This window comes from Aquarana catesbeiana, linkage group LG03 (genome assembly GCF_042186555.1).
Source record: "Aquarana catesbeiana isolate 2022-GZ linkage group LG03, ASM4218655v1, whole genome shotgun sequence".
Taxonomy (NCBI): Eukaryota; Metazoa; Chordata; class Amphibia; order Anura; family Ranidae; genus Aquarana; species Aquarana catesbeiana.
The window spans coordinates 565,872,997-565,886,476 of NC_133326.1; the positions used below are offsets into that span (position 1 = coordinate 565,872,997).

The window sequence follows — 13,480 nt, forward strand, 5'->3', positions numbered from 1 at the left end:
TTGGCTCTAAGCCCGCACGCCCAGCTGGTGTGAGGAACACAGGTACAAGCCCGTCTATTAATATCAGCACAATCCTATTAGAGTGTACACTGGCTGACCGCTGTGCTCGCTTTGCGGCTTTCCTTATCATCACAAGCCCAAGAAATACCCTGCTAACTGGCTAAGCTCCTTCCAACTCTGCAATTGTTCAGGGACGGTTTGTGCTTGTGTGTTCCCTCATCTCGTCTGAGGAATAAGAACACCTTATTAACAGTATACTGGGAAAAGTAAAGGGAAAAGTCACATTCTTAACAACTCAACAATTCTTCACAACTTAATATATACAATGTATATACTGTATATACCATGTCTTACTCTTTTAGCCCTTGAGCATCCTCCATGTGCACATGTCAACACCCCTCCATTAAAGAAGTACCCTAGCCAAAAATAACGCAATAAAGCCCATTAAAAGATACCGCTAAAAAGCAGCTTTTGTTGCAATCTATATTCACAGTCCAAAGCTCTCCCTTGCAGTACTTCTTTTTCAACACAAGATGTCCTCAGGCTATGACGGGACAGTAAGGCCACGTACACACGGGCGGACTTTTCGACTGGACTGGTCCGACAGACTTTCCAGCGGACTTTTGACGGACTTCCGACTGACTTTTTAATGAACGGACTTGCCTACACACGATCACACCAAAGTCCGACGGATTTGTACGTGATGACATACGACCGGACTAAAATAAGGAAGTTTATAGCCAGTAGCTAATAGCTTCCCTAGCGTCAGTTTTTGTCCGTCGGACTAGTATACAGACAAGCGGATTTCTGGGTCCGGCGGAGTTACGACGTAAAGATTTGAAGCATGTTCCAAATCTAAAGTCTGTCAGATTTGCGACTGAAAAAGTCCGCTGAAGGTCCGGTGATTCCCACACACGATCGGATTGTCCGCCGGATTTGGTCCGTCTGCATCCGTCGGACAAGTCCGGTTGAAAAGTCCGACCGTGTGTACGCTGCATAAGGCTCTGTTTCCACTACTGCAAGTTGTTATGCGACTTGACATGTGACAAGTCAAAATCCATGTATTTCAATGGTCCCTGTTCTAATTGGTGCAACTAAAGTCGCAGCGACTTCAAAAAAGGTTTTGTACTGCTTTGTTCCTGACTTCGGGGCAACTTGTTCTCCCATGATTCTCACCAGTCGCATGACATCACATAAAAAAAAAAAAAAAAATTGCACTGCAAAGTCGCACTGTGAATCACTGTGAAGCATTGCAAAGTCGCACTGTGAGTTGCACTGTGCACTAATGCACGACTTTGGGGTCGCAATAGTGGAAACTTAGCCTAAAAAAAGAAGCAGCACAGTGATGAGCCTGTTGCTCTCTACTCCAATGAATATGATCTGATTGGTTCCTCCTGCTGCTTCTTCCCCTCATACTCCAGCACTGCTGAACATGGACTGTAAGAGGCAGATACCAGGTCAAATTCAGGTATGTACTTTACATTGCTTTCATTTAGAAAAGTACAATTAATGATGCATTATAAACTACAGAGATGCATTAGTTTGTCTCTGTTATATCTGCCTAGAATCCACCATTAAATCACCTTAAAGCAGTTGTAAACAATATTTTTTTTAAACAACAAATATTTTATACTTAATCGTATTGCACAGAGCAGCCCCAAAATTCCTTTTCTGGGGTCCCCTGCCCCCTTAACTCTTCTAAGTGAACCACTATAGGAAACCTCTTTCTGTGGCGGCGCACCTGTGGGCTTGCTCCCGAGCCAGGCTGTGTGCATCCATTGACTCATACATACAGCATGGCTTGGACCCGCCCCCTGCTCCCCCCTTCCTTAGGATTTAATTGCAGCAGGAGCCAATGGCTTCCACTTCTGCTTCAATGTCCTGTGAGGAGAGAGAGAGGAGAGCATTTCTGCAGACTGGCACTGCACTGGATGGAAATAAGACTGGGGTAAGTATTTAAAGGGGGGGGGGGGGCGTTACAACACCTGGGATATATTTTACCTTAATACAGAGACGTGAAAGATATAGTCATCCCTCTGCTTTCCCCTCCTGTAAGCATGTTTACAATGTTAGACTGACAGCAATCAGTCTGATTGGTTTAGAGTGCTACCGCTTGCCATTCTGATGCCCCGTACACACGGTCGGACATTGATCGGACATTCCGACAACAGAATCCATGGATTTTTTCCGACGGATGTTGGCTCAAACTTGTCTTGCATGCACATGGTCACACAAAGTTGTCGGAAAATCCGATCATTCTGAACGCGGTGACGTAAAACACGTACGTCGGGACTATAAACGGGGCAGTAGCCAATAGCTTTCATCTCTTTATTTATTCTGAGCATGCGTGGCACTTTGTGTGTCGGATTTGTGTACACACGATCGGAATTTTGTTGTCGGAAAATTTTATAGCAAGCTCTCAAACTTTGTGTGTCGGAAAATCCAATGGAAAATGTGTTACGGAGCCCACACACGGTCGGAATTTCCGATAACAAGGTCCTATCACACATTTTCCGTCGGAAAATCCGACTGTGTGTACAGGGCATTAGTCTGGCTTTTATTGTATGGAGGAAGCTAATCTCTGTCATTCATGCCTGCAACATAAACCTTAAATTATATTTCAACTTTCCACCCCCTCTTTTTTTTTACCCCTGCTTACCTTGTGGTGGGTTCTCCACAGTTTGGATACTCACCTACCCAGCAGATCCAGCGGAGTCCTGCCAAAATCCTCTTTTCAGCAACCACTGCTTGGGTCCCGTGCTACCATGTTTGTTAGTAACATCTCACCAGTTCTTCCAGGTTCAGCTGGCGGACCTCCTGATGACAGGCCTCTAGACCGACCCCCTTCACCTCTGTGAATGAAACATGAAGGCCTCCTGAGAAATGTGATGTACATATCCCAGGAGATACAGCAGACACAGTACATGCCATTTGCCTTGGAGGCGGGATCAAACCCTTTCTTTAAAGAAAAAGGGTAAAAGCAAAAAAAAAACGCTTTACAGGTGGTGGAGCAGAGAAGGGGTGGACAGAAGGGACTTTCAATTCATGAGTGAAGATCCATTTTAACATCGGTCCTCCTGTTCTTAATGCCATTAAGAGACACTAGTCTTTATAAGGTCTTAAATATAGGTCCTTTATTGCATACCATGGTGATTCCAATAACATCCACTGCTCAAGCCCTGATGTTTTATTTGACCAGAAATAAAGTGACTGTATTTGATGCCTTTAGTTTTAAAAAATTTGAAGTGGCATGAACATTTGTACCAGGTGCCATTCATCCAAGAGTCATCCCTTTGCAGTGCTCAGAGAGGTAGGAGGATGAGTGCAAGGCCCGTATACACTATACTTCCATCACAGATCTGCATCCTCGAAGGAAAACGCACTCTGCTGTACATCCATCAGAACCAATTCTCACTTTTACCAGTCCAGTGCTAGTAGAAAAACACATCATCCCTAATGAAGGGGATCCATGTAGTCCTGGAAAAGCATTGGTATACCTTGTTGAACAAAGCCTTTTCTGGGCTTACACCAGTGGTGGGAGACCTTTATCTTTCAAATCCTCAGCACATATCCACAAGGACTGCTTTAACGGGTCATTGGGACTAAACGAGCTGCCTGCCTACCAGTCGTCATGTATCACTTCTCACTTTCTCCATTATAGAAGAAATTAAGACCTGATTGGGGTTCTAACCCTTTTATTCTCCATCCAAAAGAAAACTTTTGGCTATAACTTTACTTAAAGCATTAGCCCTTAATCAGTAGGATTTTTTAAATATTTTATATCTTCTGCTGGAGTCATTAAAGTGAAACCTGGTCCCAGGGAGCTATTGGTTGAAAACATGGGAGTGCATTCAGATATTCCATGTTACTGTGCATCAAATATATAAGTTAACAGAGACTAGTACGAAAGTACCATAATCATCAAAGTGATAATTGTGCCGTTTAATGTATATTTAAATCCAATCCATAAAAAAACTATATTTAAATATTTATAAACATGTTAAAGTAATTTCAAAGTAAAATTTTCATGTTTTTAAATGTGCCGCTTCCATTAAATTAATCCTAGATCATTCTGCCAGAAAAGTCCTTTTTTAGACAATTCCTGTTATGGGGTGACAACGCTCTTTCCCTGCATTCCAATTGTGCTCTTGGGTTGTCACCCTGTCACACAGGCTTCCAATGGAGAATACAAGTGGTTATTTCAACACACATTACACAGGCATGGTGCACTGTTACCACCAACAGGAAAGCTGCCCTGAGAAAGGCCATGCAGCCATAACTGGAGTGCATGTAGATAGTACATGGCTGCATAGAGGCTGCAAAAGATCAATAGCACTGAGATTCAGCAGACAACAAAAAAGGTAAAAAGAAGTATTTGAAAATGGTAATTGTGTATGATACACAGTGCTTAATCAAACTAAATGACATCCAGTTAAGGTTTAGATTTACTTTAACCACTTGCTGACCCACAGTAATTATACTGCGGCGGGGCGAGACATGCAGGCACGTACGTGATTGTGCCTGCACCGGGTTAGGAGCCCACAGTGCTCCCTTCCTGAAGTGGATACAGTGGATTACAGTTACCAGTAATTGGGTACCGAGTCATCATGTGATCGCTATGATTGGTCATAGCTAAGGTTGCAGCAATACCACTTTTTTAAGATCGAATACAAGTACTGGTACCTTTTTCATGCACGCTCCAATACCGATTACCGATACTGTTTTTTAATGTCATGTGACAATGGCACATGTGTCAGTAGTTTTTTTATTTATTTTTTACATTTTATTATATTTTTATTTTTATTTTTTTTTTAATGCTTTCTTTTGGAGGGGGGAGTGTTTTTTTTTTTTTTTTTTTTTTTTTTTACAATTTATACAACATTGAAATATTTATTACAATTTATTCTTTTTTTTACCCCTGACATCTCCCCTTTGAGACAGGGAAAGGGACTGAGGATAGAGATTCCTCAGTCCCTTTCCCTGCAACTGCAGCTGCACTGAAGATGAATGGAGAGGAGACAGAGGCTCCTGTTCATTCATAAACTGAAGCATCATAAACACAGGTTACAATGTTTCAGTTATGAATGGATAGAGTCAGTGATCACTGACTTTGTGCATTCAGAAAAGGAAGGAGCCAGTAAATGACAAATTTACCAGCTCCTTCCTCTGCTCTCCAACCTGAAAGATCCGGGACAGGGGGAGGAGTACACGGAAAGCGAGGGAGGACGCAGGGGGACCTGGAGGATGACACAGAGGAGGACCCAGAGGACGTAACGGATCCGTACCCAGAGAAGGACACGGGTAGCACAGAGGGGGACTGCCGGGGGTGATTGGTGCAGCGGTGGGGGGGAGTTACAAGCACCGATTCCCCTGACAGCCGAGGGAGTGAGAGGAGGAGAAGCGGCTGTCAGAAAAGCTGTACAAAGCTATACACCAATCATCCCTGAGACTGCCCAAGGGTCAAGCATCGGAGCATTTGCACAAGTACAAGTACTCATCCAAATGCCCAGTATCAGCACCGATATTAGTATCGGTGCAACCCTAGTCATAGCAATCACATTAACCTTGTAAGCAACCTGTCAAGAATGGCTTCCCATTCATGAACAGCTTGCTTACTGTTGTGATCTGTGATTGGCCCAAAGCAATCACATGGTGCCTGGCTAACTGTACCATGTGATTAGCTTAGTCAATCATTGTATTTTTTTATTTTATTTTTTGCATACTGTCACCAGTCAGTATCCCTGATCACAACACACCAGACATATAATGACGGTATACTATCCTGGTGACAGTATGTAAAAAAAAAATTGTAAAAAAAAACTAATTTTATTTAATTTCTTCATTTTCCCCAAAAAATACAACTTCTTAAAATGTGCAATGCCTCTTAATAAATGCCTCAGGCTGTCTACTTTCCAAAAAGGGGTCATTTGGGGGGTATTTTTACTGTCCTGGCATTTTGTGGCTTCAAGAAATGAGATAGGTCGCCGGTACACCAGAATTGATCAGTTTTCAAATATATATACCATAGTTTGTAGACTCTATAACTCACAAAAAAACATTTACTTGTATTTTTTTTTCTAACTAAAACACTAGTAGCTCAGATAGCAAGGATAACGTGCCACAAATTTGTGGCAGTGTTAAATTGTAAGCTTGTTAACTTGCTTCAAATTTTCATGGGCAAGTTGTACACTTGCAGAGCACTTGAAGCACAAGTTCTAGTTGACACTTTTCCAATTTGTAGCAAATTTGCATGACCAGTCTCTGACAAGAGCAAAGTTGCATTGGTGAGTCTACAGCAAGAGCTCTGCGAGTCTACAGCATGAAAATTAAGCCACAGCGACCCCTGTGGTGGGATGACTATTGCACAACATAACTGAACCAGAACTTGCAGAATGTTTGCAAAGAAAGTTGATCTGGAGTCATGCAATGCGGACTTGCTGCATTTGTGCAACAAAATTGTGAAGTCTGGCAAGTCTAGCAAGTCATTTTCAAACTTGCAGCACAATTGCTTGATATCTGGGGGAATACATTTTGACCTAAATGTTTTAACAGTGTAAGGTTTTTTAATAAAGTCTGCAGGATATACCAGATTTTGGCCTAAATTTATGAAGAAATGTGTTTTTAACAGAAAGTAGAAAATGTTTGTTTTCAAATTTTGCAGTATTTTTTTTAATTGAAATAATAAAACAAAAAAAAAACCCAGGGGTGATCAAATACCACCAAAAGAAAGCTCTATTTGTGTGAAAAGAGTATATAAATTTCATTTGAGTACAGTGTTGCATTACCAGTTAAAGTAGCGCAGTGCTGAATAGCAAAGAAAAGGTGGTCATGAAAGGGGTAAAATCTTCCAGAGCTCAAGTGGTTAATTTGTTGCAAGCTATTTTTTATTTCAGTGCAATCACTTTAAATTAAATAGGGTTATTGGTTTTATAAATACATATGTCTGGATGTAGAGTATATGAACACTGTATCATAAAGACATCCAGGACAGGGTAGAGGAACAGCTGTTATGTAGGTTAATCCGCTTCCACAACACACAAAGCCTTAAAGACAAACTCCCAGGGCACAGCGTGTCATCAGTCAATTCAACTGTCATCAGTGCAAGTGAATTTTAGCGCTTTACAGCAACTTTTGGGATCATATTAACGATTGTACGTCACAGCGGATTACAGCTGATCTTGAACAGAAAGCTGTTAATTCGCAGTTACAGCCGCATTGATCATTGCCTTAAAACTTTGCCGAAGTTTATAGTCTCAGCGGCGCCTCCATGGATCAATTGAGCTTTTTTTTTTATGTGCAAAGATTCAAACTTATGCTGAGTGTTTTCAGGCGTTTTTCAAGCGTTTTTTTCCAGGCTTTTTTTTTTTGTAGCAATTTTGCAAATATGATTGGCGTTTTTTCAGGCCTTTTTCATTTAGGCGTTTTTGCTGTGGCCAAAAGAAACCTGTGTAAGGTGTGGAGTGATGCTAGAAAAGGGGAGGGGAGCTGCTGTTTGAGCTGAAAACGCCTGAAAAAACAATTGAAAAAACGCTCATTTCTCGCTGTTCAGGAATTTTTCATTGAAGTCTATGGGTACAAAAACACTCAAATCTGCCTGAAACTAGCTCATGTACTTTTTTGAGCGACAGACATTTTGCCTACAGGCCACAAAATGCTCAAATGTGAACAGGGGTCATTGAAATGAACAGGATTTTTCTTGTTGAGTGTTTCTGAGCGTCAAGCTTCGAGCTGAAAAACACTCAAGTGTGAACGAGGTCTAAATGTGAATTCACTTTTTCAGACAATTTCCCTTTGTTAGGACACTTAGCATTGATAAACGTTTTAAAAATTCTGTCTTTCCATCTCTTACTTATAAAGTATTATTATTGACACGCAGACCTATTTTTAAAAATATGTTTACTTTAAGAAGAAGAATTTCCTTCCATTAAACTTTGAAAGTAAATTACAGAACTTAGACGCAGACATGGGACTCTTCAAGATTGGGGCAGTCTTTATGTCTGCATACAGCCATACTGACGTGGTGAGCCGAGCCATAGAATATCATGGGTGCCATCTCAATCCTAACCGAGGTGCATATGCCTGGAGTGATCATTATTCTCTACGGTCCAGCCTGGAGGAGTGGCCTAGTAACTGGGGAAGTCCAACTTATCAGCATTCTACAATGCTGTGCCCATTATGTGGGGTTCTCACCATCCCTGCCCTGAGTTGCCAGGTCTGTACACCTTCTGTACCCATTATGAGGGTCCTTCCAATATCCCTGCAGTTTTGAGGTATGCTTCTATCTTTCAGTGACTCTATTAATAGAGATAGGGTTTCCTGCACTGAGTTCCCATGTCTGCACACGGGCTGTGCCCATTATAAGAGGTTCTTACCAGTCCTGTCCTGAGTTCCCAGGTTTGTACACCTGCTTTTCCCATTATGAGGGGCTACCACCATCCCTGCGCCATGTTCCTTGGTCTGTGTTCATTATGAGGGACCCCCACCATCCATGTGTTGAATTCTGGGGTCTCCACACCTTCTGTGCCCATTATAAGGGATTCCTACTATCCCTGCACCAAGTTCCCAAGCCTGGACACCTGCTGTACCCATTATGAGGGAATTCCCACCTTTCCTGTGAGAAGTTCCCAGGTCTGCACATCTGCTGTATTGATTATGAGGGCTTCCCACCTTTCCTATGAGGAGTTCTCAGGTTTGCACACCTGCTGTATCCACTATGAGGGGTTCCCACCTTCCCTCCAATGTTCCTGGGTTTGCACACCTTCTGTACCCATTATGAAGGGTTCCCACTATCCCTGTATTGAGTTGCTGGGTCTGCACACCTGCTGTGCCCATCATGAGGGGCTCCCACCATCCCTGCTAGAGTTTATTATTTTATATTTTGCAGAATGCAACAGGAGAAGTTTTGAACAGACAAAGGGGATGGGAATACACAAAACTCCTAGAAGTGAGTCAGGAATTATGGCGGAGAGATCTCACTGCTGAAATATCCAAAATAAATAAAAAGCCGGGGCTGACCTACTGATTATGATTGCTTTTCGATGGACTGATCCTTTGAAGAAAAATTACCCAATGTGACATGCGCATAGTGCAGCAATCAGTTGGCAGTTTTTTTTAAGGATTTTACTTCTCTGTAATGATGAAAGTGGAAATATGATTGGAGACTTATGCAAAATTGTTATGATTGTTATCCTTTCTTTTTTTTTTTAAACTCTTTTTATTGAAAGAGGTACATGACAATGATAGTTATCAAATGCGCTCAACATGAGCGAACAGTGTGGTACATCTTACAGTGCAAAAATATCAATGTCTTTACAAGTACACTGCATTTCTCAGCATATTGATCCCAATATTGTTACCCTTTCTGATTAAAGAAGCCATGCTACCATCAGCATTATTACTAGGACACATGGTTTTCTTCTTTAGATGTGTTTTCGAAAGTTTGCACTTCAAAATATGGTTGGTTGGTTAATAAACAGTATTGACTACATACCGTATTTACTTTTCAATGGCTAGCCTTTCACAACCAAGGTTCCTTGGAGCCCTTTGGCTCCTCCAGAGGTTGTTAGGGGTTCCCTAAGAAATAAGTACTTTCTGAATCCCAGATAAGTAATCCCTGACTCCAGTGGTCTTTTTAGCAATCTTTAAAAAGGGGGATTCTTCCCACTGACCACCAATGTAAAAGACAATCTTCCCACTGTCTACCAATGTAAACAGTATTTATCCCACTAACCACCATTGAAGAAACATTCTTCCCACTGACCAGTGTGACCACTAATGTAAGAGAAATTCTTCTCACTGACCATGAATGTGAGCAGTATTCTTTTCACTGACCACCAATGTAAATAGTCTTCTTCCTATTGACCACCAAGGTAAATAATGTTCTTCCTACTGACCACCTATGTAAAGAGTGTTCTTCCCACAGACCACCAATGTAAAATACATTCTTCCCAATGACCACCAATGTAAGAGACATTCTTCCCGCTGACTACCAATGTAAGAGACACCCTTCCCACTTACCACCAATGTAAATAGTGTTCTTCCTACTGACCACCAATGTAAAGAGTGTTCTTCCCACTGACCACCAAGGTAGAGAGTGTTCTTCCCAATGACCACCAATGTAAGAGACATTCTTCCCACTGACCACAAATGTAGAAGACATTCTTCCCACTGACCACCAATGTAAGAGACATTCTTCCCACTGACCACCAATGTAAAAGCCATTCTTCCCACTGACCACCAATGTAAAAGCCATTCTTTCCACTGACCACCAATGTAAGAGACATTCTTCCCACTGACCACCAATGTAAGAGACATTCTTCCCACTGACCACCAATGTAAGAGACATTCTTCCCACTGACCACCAATGTAAGAGACATTCTTCCCACTGACCACCAATGTAAGAGACATTCTTCCACCCAGGCACCAAAATAAGAAGCATTCTTCCCACTGGCCACCAATGTAAAGCACATTCATACCACTGACCACCAGCGTAGCAGGGCCCTTCTTCTTTGACCAGCAATGTAATGTGGCACTACATTGATAACTAATTAAAAGGTCCAAGTCACTAACCATCATAGTAGGTGGACATTTCTCCAGTGACCACCAATGTTAGTTAACACAGTTTGCACTGTCTGTATTTATTTTCTGGTGATTATTTGTATTATTTGTTTCATTTTATTATTTGTACTGTAAATCATTTTGTTGTATAGCACAGCCCTGTGTGTCAAATACGCACAGCATATCACATTCCTTATTCTTTAACATTTTTGTAATATTTATTTTTTAGAAACTCAGTGTTCACATTAATATAATGTAAGTAGTAGATATAGTAACTATTAGCAGGGGTTTCCTGAGACCTGAAAGTAATTTCAAGGGTTCCTCCATGTTAAGCACGCTGAGAAAGGCTGCCTATTCACCACTAATATAGCACAACACTATAATGTAGTGCAGCCAGAACAATACTAATAAAAGCACCGTTAATGATGAGAATGATGGGTGTGATTGGTGACTGAGCCCTGTCTCTGGTACTGAAGAAGTTAATGACAATCGCGTCTCACTTACTTTAATGCCTCGGTCACCCCGGCACCGATCCTACGGGCTTTCTCTCTTCTCTCTCCCGGTTTTCTATAAATCCCAAGTTTGGGTGGGAGTCCTCCACACAGTCCCAGTGCCTGCCCGGTGCTCTTCTGTTCAGTAGGACTCTAGTGGTCCACTGTGAGGATGGATGAGAGATGTGTGCTCCTCTCTCCAATGCTAACTTCTTCTTCTTGTGTGATGGAGCCTCTGTCTCTCTCTCCCTGCTGGTGTGTGTGTGTGTGTGTTTACTGGTATGTGCACACAGCGGACTCTATAGAACAAGCAAAGACAGGGGACAAGTGTGACATGCAGACTGCATGATGAGCAATACAACTCAATGTCCTTTACAAAGCTGCCAGCATTTAAAATCATATATAAAATGTTTTAAAAATTAGAATTTAAACCTGCATTAAAAAAATGGCAACATTTTTATGGTAAAAAAAGTTCAAAAAGTTCAGAAAAACACAGAAAGTAAACAAGCTGTGTTTTTTATATTTGACACTCCAACCATCAACCTTCCATTTTAATTAGCTCTGTTTATATTCCAAATGGATGTAAAAGCTGAAGTTTAATCTGCTTATATTTTGCCTTCCCTGGTTCCTCCCTCATCGATTTGCTAATGACGTTTTTTTCAATTAAATCTTTAGTCTAACATACCTGATGTTAGACAAAGTAATGTTATCACTAGGTCTCTGTGCTTGTCTAAGCAATGCAGGCAGATCATGGCTGGTGGGAGGGGCTGGTAGGGTGCTGTAGATAGGTTCCTAAAAACATCAGATCATCCTGCCTCAGTACTTCTCTCAGGAGCCCTCGGCCATGATACAAGCAGTGGGCTGTCTCTTGGAAGGAGTTAATGGGTGGATGTCTCTATTTGCATGACTTAATGAATGAAAGGGGCATGCCAGGACAATCAGGCTGGGCAAGAAAGATGCAGATGATGCTGGATGTACTCCAGACAGGAGATGAGGTGGGCTCTATCAGACTTGCTGCAGCTTCTACTGCACATTGTGAGAAGCTCACAGTGTGCAGTGAAATCAGAGTAAGCGATTTCAGTACAGGAGAGGAGTCTGTACAACTGTGCAAGACTAAAGTCCATTTATTTACTGACAGTGCAATGGACATTGTTTTTTAGATATTAATATAATTGCTAGAGTCGCTGGTGATTTGTCACTAATACGTGATTTGTTGCTGCTACAATCTAAACTATTGCTTGGTTGAGTTGTGTTTTTACCAGTCCTCTTAAGCTGCAAAGGCAGTAGATGCGGTGTACACATGTCATGGCACCCCCTGAGTGAGGCTACATTGCAACCACCCCTTGCATTCAGTTGCAGTATGGTGATGCAGGCTTTTAGTGGTTAAAACAGGCAGTGAGAGGCGACATAGCACCTCCTCACTGCCTGTCAGAACCAGACACGCCCCCATTTTAATCAGAGGTCAATGAAGGAGCAGCAGCACACTGATGAGACATCCCTCTGCTCATTCTGCTCTCCCCTCCTATCAGCATGCTCCCTGTCAGCACTGCAGCAGAACCTTATTAGCTTCCATGACTGCCCCCTCCCTCTTCTAGTCTGTGTGCTAATGTATAGTGGACAGCAGGTGTGTGACATCAAGACAACATCATGAGCTTACAGGGTCATATATCTTTTTTTGAACTTTGTACAGTAAATATGACCCAAGTCTCCAAAGTTTAAAACTTAAATCCGCTTTGTGTGCACCAATTACCTTTTCAAATATTTCTTTGTGAAATCAGTGAGACGCCACAAGAATGGTGGCGTAACACGTAGAGGTAGAGCCTGGCGGTGATATACGTGAGATTAGAGACTTGTTGGAATCTTAAATGCTGTTTTTATACTTCAATAAATGTGAGTATAATGTTTGAAACTGGGGTGGTGAGGTTTATTCCTCTTAACACCTGGTGAAGGGAGAACATATCACAGAGTGTCGTTTGATTTATGAAGCACGTTTCTTCACAGTGAATCTTGGACTGCACTTTCTTTGCATAAAAATACTTTTTTATTTCATTTTTTATTTTTTAATTTTATATATTTTTTTTTATATTTATTTTTATTTTAATTATTAGCATATTAATTTATTCATCATATGTTCTGTTTTTCATCACAGTTTATAGCATTTGGACTTTGGGTATTTGCAATTAGCACTTTATGATATATTGACACTGTTTATCACATATATTTAATCATTTATCACTCAGTTTGTAACCACACTATCTCACTTTATATACCATACCTATTGCAGTTTTGTGAGAACTTTCAGGTGATAGCAGCAGTTTTAATTTCATTCACACATTGTGTTTTTATTCACAGACCACTAGGTGGCAGCGACAACTATGACATTATAACATCACTGTGCTATATATATAGCCTGTGCAGGGAGCAGAGCTGTG

The 13,480-nt window shown here is 41.4% G+C and overlaps 1 protein-coding gene across 1 annotated transcript in view; it reads right to left on the reverse strand.

Annotated features, from left to right (window-relative positions):
• PTN (pleiotrophin) overlaps positions 1 to 11,351 on the reverse strand; it is a 148,752-nt gene extending 137,401 nt beyond the window's left edge. Inside the window, exon 1 of the mRNA XM_073621809.1 lies at positions 11,062 to 11,351. The gene's annotated coding sequence lies outside the window, so the exon portion shown is untranslated. The remainder of the gene's footprint in view (positions 1 to 11,061) is intronic.
• Between the last annotated feature and the right edge of the window lie 2,129 nt (positions 11,352 to 13,480).